The sequence below is a fragment of the Myotis davidii genome, unplaced genomic scaffold (genome assembly GCF_000327345.1).
Source record: "Myotis davidii unplaced genomic scaffold, ASM32734v1 scaffold205, whole genome shotgun sequence".
Taxonomy (NCBI): domain Eukaryota; kingdom Metazoa; phylum Chordata; class Mammalia; order Chiroptera; family Vespertilionidae; genus Myotis; species Myotis davidii.
Genome location: NW_006297573.1, coordinates 1,559,987 through 1,566,695, shown reverse-complemented (window position 1 = coordinate 1,566,695; position 6,709 = coordinate 1,559,987). Strand labels below are relative to the sequence as shown.

The window sequence follows — 6,709 nt, the reverse complement described above, 5'->3', positions numbered from 1 at the left end:
CACTTTACTTCCGCAGCTCCTCTGGCTCTCAGTGTGCTTTTCTTTCCTTCTAGTTGTAGAATTTACACTCAGCCAGTCTTCCTGTAGTTCTGGATGATGTCCGTTTTGTGTTTTTGAAGTATTATTCAATTGTTGTAGGAGGCAGCAATTTCCTGGTGTTTATCTATGCCGCCATCTTAGTTTCCTCTTTACCATTGTTCTTGTCTCCTCTATTTGGCATACCTTTTCCCCCAGCATTGTCAAAATTTGCCCATCTTTTTGTTTTTAAAGGAGTGACTTTTTTAAAAATATATTTTTATTGATTTCAGAGAGGAAGGAAGAGGAAGAGATAGAAATGTCAATAATGAGAGAGAATCATTGATCAGCTGCCTCCCACACACACCCCACTGGGTATCGAGCCCACAACCTGGGTATGTGCTCTGCCTGGAACCTGGGACCCTTCAGTCCACAGGCTTAAACTCTATCCACTGAGCCAAACTGGTTAAGGCAAAATTTTGCCCATCTTTCAAAACCTGCTTATAACTCACCTTACAGGAGGCTTCCTCAGATTCCTCTCTTCTGTGTTCTCATTGCTCTTTTGTGCATTTGTCATAGCTGCCCAACTGGCATGACTTAGGGAAGGCATTAAACTATCTGATTTTGTCCTATGCCTCGGAAACCTCTATCAGTGATCATATCTGTGGTGCCACTGTGGCCAACTTCTCTGTCTGCACATCAGTTTCTGCCCTCAGTCAGGGGAACCACCCCGTACATATTCACTCCCACAGCCTTTAAAAAGTGAAACCTTGCCCGAGCCAATTTGGCTCAGTGTTAGAGCGTTGGCCTGTGGACTGAAGAGTCCCAGGTTCCATTCCGGTCAAGGGCACATACCTTAGTTGCAGGCTCTTCCCCGGCCTGGGCCCTGGTTGGCGTAGGGGCAAGTATAGGAGGCAACCAATCAATGTGTTTCTCTCACATCGATATTTCTGTCTTTCCCCCTCTCTTCCACTCTCTCTAAAAATCAATGGAAAAATATCCTCAGGTAAAGATTTTTAAAAAAATGAAGTCTTATAAAATAATCCTATATAATAAAAGCCTAATATGCTAAGTGTCCGGTCATCCATTCAACCAATCAAAGCATAATATGCTAATGATATGCTAAGGCCGCTCAATTGCTCGCTATGACGTGAACTGACCACAGGGTGCAGATGCTCCAACCAGTAAGTTAGCTTGCTGCTGGGGTCCAGCAGATCAGGACTGAGACAGGCTGGACATGCCCTGGAGCCCTCCCATGGTCCCTCCCCTGCCCAATCACACCAGTGAGGTCCCTCGGCCTGGCCTGCCCCCCTTGCAATCCTGGACCCCTTAGGGGATGTCGGAGAGCTGGTTTTGGCCTAATCCCACAGGCCAGGCTGAGGAACCCTACTGGTGCTTGAATTTGTGCACCGGGCCTCTAGTGAGATAACATTGTAGGGGACACTGGGATGCTTTATCTAGAAATAATGTGGGTAAATCACTTCGTTAACAGCAGTATGAGGCTTAGTATAAACAGCACCATGTATAATGTCAACCTTGTGAAATCTAATAATCAAGCTAAGAATATCATATTTATGTTATTATACACATGAAATAATAATATATGGCAAGCTATGATAGTACTACAAGTTCAGACCCTTCGTCTTTTTAGGGTTCTGGGCAACAGCAAATTCACAAAAGGATTGAGTCCAAAGAGGATTGAAATATCAACTTGATTTTTGGAGGAATTGATAATCTCCAATATAGGAGGTTCTCTGGTAGGAGCTTGGGGTCACTAATATGGATTGTGCCTAAGGCAAAAGTGGGACCTCCCTTCTTCCACATGAGTCTAAATCTGGAACTCTGTGTGCTCTCCTGAACCTGACAAGAAAGCTGGATCACTGCAACAGTGAAGGCCACACACCTGCCTTACATGTTTTGTAGGAGGTAGAATGGACTGGTCTCTTCAACATTAAATTAGGAACACCAAGACCCCTTGGACTTGAGACTAGACAGTAAAAGGAAAACAAAATAGCGGGGAAGAGTAGTGGCATGTCCTATTAGTAGTAACATGTGGACCAGTGTTCTCGACTTTGACCATTTAAATGTGTCACTTTCATGGGGTATAGAAAGCAAAAGAGTTGACAGAAGTTCCTTCCTCTTCAGACTGAGAAGTATAAACATTCTTCTCCAAGTACCCAATGAATAATAAGCAGTGGTATAGTAATAAACAACAGACAGATCATCTCAGGGTGGTTTAATGAGGTCGCTTGTAAGGGTTCATGATTTTAAAGTCAGTTCTAGTTATTCCACTCTACATTATGGCTGACAGAGGGCCAGCCAGACCCTAGTAATGGAAACTTTGCACTTTACTAGGAATTTGACATTTGAAAAATGAAAAGTTACTAATTTTAACGAGCTGTGTAAACATAGTAGGCAGAGAAAATGTGAACAAAAAGGCAGAAAAGCAGAATAATTGAACGGTAGAGTCCAGCCCCATCATTGACAGTTGTGACCGCCAGGCTACTGAGTTCAGACTTTATTCATTAGGCAGAAGCGGACCGGTGAAGGAGCAATCCAAAATGTTTCAGAAAAAATAACTGTATGAACAATGAATCCTGTCAAAATGCTGCTCATAAACTGCATCACTGGGTTGCTTTTTATTTGTGTTCTGAGCTGTTCCTTTCTAGAACAGTATGGCAGTGCAGAGATAACAGTGCCACTCCCTACTCTTGAGCCACAACATACCTCACATTGATCAAAGCATTTATTTTTGCTGGATCCTGAATTTGGCCTCAGAATCTTTCTCAACACAATTTTTCTAGCAGCCATGGTCAGCTGATGAAACATCTTTACAGGAACTGGCATTGTCATAGAGAACAGGGTTTGGATTAAATGTCCAGTACCAGCTCTGTTACCTATTTAGCTGTGTGGCCTTAAACAAGATACTTGCTTCCACTAAACTTGAATTATAAAATGGGACCGATAACATTTACCTGTGGTATGGTACAAAATAATTAGTGCCTCCCCCAGAGTAACTAATAAATTGGTCTTCCTTCCTTCTATAGTGTCACCATTAGTTCTGGTAACTGTGTATCAATAACATATAAGGATATTAAAGTGGTTCAGTTTTCTATAGGAGTTCAGACCAGATTCAAACCAGAGGTGGTGGAAGTTGTCTAATTGGCAACCGATCTTCTTATAGAATAAGAAGAATATATATAGGGAAGGTCAATACGGGGGCGGGGGGCGAGGGAGAGGAGACATATGTACTACTATCTGTAATACTTTAAACAATAAAATAAAATTGGAAAAAATAAAAAGAAGACTATATATATATAGACTCTCAAGAATAGCAGCCCATCATGCTTTACTTCATAACTACCAATGTAATCAAGGAAAGGGGTATTTCAGGAGTGAATGGTCCACGTGCCCTATGGGCATATATGCCATCAGTTGCCAATGACAGCTTTCTTTAAAGACTTCCTTTCACACAAGGGTCCTACGGCCAAATAGACAAAAACTTCTACCACCACTAGGAGTCCCCAGAGGGACACACTGTGAATAGGAATGTCAGTAAATACCGTCTTTTGGGGGTGGGGGCAGCTGTTGGAGGAAACACCTGCTGCAAGGCCCTTAAGGCTTATAGACAAAAGGCATGTAAATTTTGGAGTTTTTGATAGGCCCTGTTGGAGTTTTAGAACACTCTTAGAAGTATGTCAAAATCCATATTCACATAAAGTGAGGAGTGCTATGTCAGAGTAGTCATATTGACAATTATTTCTGAAGGTGAATCTTGCTTAGAAGGCTCAAAAATAAGCAAATGAGAGATTACCAGTATCTAAAGTAGGTATGAAATCACATGAGAAATGGGTGTTTAAGTCATTTCTTATCTCATCTATGCGATGCATGTTAATTTGGAAGCTAATTCTTGATGATTTAATAATAATCATCTTTTATATCCTATAGGCATTCAGAAGAAGTGTATTCACTCTGAACACCAACTTCTGCATCTGCCTGATCATATTTAAAGGAACAGAAGAAATGTTTGTAATTAATCTGCCCAGTAAATACCAGATCACAGCACTAGGCAGGTGCATGTCTAGATAAAATTTCTTGCAGCTAATTTAAACTTTCTACACACACCAGTAGATAATCTCAATGTAAATAATACATTTCTTCTTGACCCTTTAATGAATAAGCCAACATGTAGACAAGTATCTTGACTTTTATTCTGTATCACGTATGTTTCTGTATACTTTTAGCATTTGTGGATAGATTTAATAAAGCATTTATGAAAATGGCACCTTTGGTAGAGCTGTATATTTTAAAACTCATTAAATCTAATGGTGAGTAGAATTAGGTACCAGTTGTTCCATTTAAGGACCAGATATGTATTAGATTCTTTTTAAACTTTAAAAATTTATCCAGAAGTTTGTGTAGCTATTATCTCAAGGGTGAATTTTTATTATACTCTATAGTTATTTCTGTTGTAAAGAAAAAATATTTTAAAATTTTCACACCTTTTTTATAAAATACCAGATGCATTTTCAATAGACATTTAAATATGAAGTTGTTTTTAAACTGAACTATACAAATCACTGAATTTAAAGAAGAGAATTTTCTTATGGGGCAGTATGTGATCCCCTCCAAATTATTTTGAAGCATTAATTCTGTTTCTCTATGGTGTTGTTTTATATCATCATGTTTGTGCTATCACAAAATAAAGGAGAAGGTGCCCTAACTGGTTTGGCTCAGTGGATAGAGAGTCAGCCTGCGGATCAAGGGTCCCAGGTTCGATTCCAGTCAAAGGCATATACCTTGGTTGCGGGCACATCCGAAGTGGGGAGTGTGCAGGAGGCAGCTGATGGATGTATCTCTCTCATCAATGTTTCTAGCTCTGTATCCCTCTCCCTTTCTCTCTGTAAAAAATTAATAAAATATATTTTTAAAGAATAATTTAAAAAAATAAAGAAGAGGAATCACAGAATATAACTTGATAACATGATTTCCCCATAAATGTTAATAATGGGGATAAATGTTACTCCTTGGTACTTGACCTAAGTCTTAACAAAATTTGTATAGGATATTACCATGTCATTTAATTCAGTGTATCATGAAAATAAAAATACTATTTGAACATCTTAAAATTTAACAAATTAAGGTTGAAAATAATTACCATCTAGAGAAATTTAAAATTCACCTCTTAAAATGAAAATAAGTGTTTTTAAAAATATTATTAATTTAAGTGACAAATACTAAACAGTAGCCCAATTAAGCCTAATTGCCTTCTCTAATGTATTAGTACTATTTAAATAAGATTTTTGAGATAATCAATCTGCTAAATAGTAAGAATATTAAGAACTTTGTGACACAGCCTTATAGAACATTACCTAAAATATACCAAAAAGGATCATTCCTTTGTGTTCTAGCATTGAAAACCTTAGAATGTAAGCCAAAACATGTAAAGAAACCTACTTTAGTAAGGAAATAAAGAGTTAAGAAATAGATTGGTTTCATATGTAATCTAAGTTATGTAGGTATGTGCTTAATGCTATTAAATCAGTTACTGTATATTTGACCTCTTGATATACTAAGCTTTTGCCTTTCAGAACAGCTGGGTGTGCTAAGAATCATTTCTCAGTTCTCTTCATTGTAGATCAGATGACTCTCGCTTTATCACCCTTGGAGGCCACATGAAGGACAAAGCAGAAAGATCCACACACAAAACTAATGTTTATATGGGGGTGGGGGGTGGATACACTTGGCCCTGATTTTCCAGTGAACATAACAGAAAAAAGACCAATTGAGATTTGAAACCATTGTGTTACTCCAGCCATTATTTAGTTGCATCCTATTCGTCTCTTACTCTGTCTCTATTGAACAGAGAGGCTCCTTGGGCTGCCTTGACTTTTGTGAATGTTTCACTCACTTAGTTGTGGTTCATCATTTGGACAGAATGCTACATCGGGTATTTTTCTCCCCTCCCTATGGGCTCAAGGGAAAATGACTTCGTGTGTCTCATATTTGATACATGAACATACACCCTATTCTCTTCATTTTAAGAAGCAAAAAACTATTGGCAAAAGAGAAAACTGCATTTCTCAGAAACAGCCCTTCCCTCTAAAATGAAGTTGAAAATAACTTAGAAGGGTTTATTTTTGACAGTATATTAGTGAAGAAAGTGATAAATCTTTAATATTTTTATAAAACCTAAATGTTTTGTATTAAAACATCCCTATAGTCCTGGGTGTAGCTGACAGAATTGCTTATTTCTGTGATTTTAATTCATCACTGGACATTTTTGATATTTTGGAACTTAAATCTCTCAAAGTACAAAGTTGACTCTTCTTCAAGTGGTTTCTAACAGATAAGAGACATTTGACTCAAGGTAATTGCTATAAATCTCCATGAAAGCTACAATGTGATTCAGTAACATTAGATTAAATCCTCTGGAAAATATTTTATTTACAGAATTTACCTATAACATACCTTGAGTATGGGTACATTCTATTTTACTGTTTATATACTACTTTTATTTTCAAATAACATTTCTCTGTTCCAGTTATTCAGAAGTTAGAATTCCCTCATCATTGACTTAAATCAACACCCTGTGCTAACACAAGTACACTATTACAAAAAATAAAAAAATAAGACTACACCAGCCAGTCAAGATGCTGTCATTTGGGCACAGTGCTTACAGATGGTGACCATG

The 6,709-nt window shown here is 37.9% G+C and overlaps 1 protein-coding gene across 1 annotated transcript in view; it reads left to right on the top strand.

The window, feature by feature from the left end:
- Positions 1 to 4,300, top strand: part of ITGB3BP (integrin subunit beta 3 binding protein) — a 56,927-nt gene extending 52,627 nt beyond the window's left edge. The window contains exon 9 of the mRNA XM_006773228.2: positions 3,964 to 4,300. The gene's annotated coding sequence lies outside the window, so the exon portion shown is untranslated. The remainder of the gene's footprint in view (positions 1 to 3,963) is intronic.
- Positions 4,301 to 6,709: the final 2,409 nt, after the last annotated feature.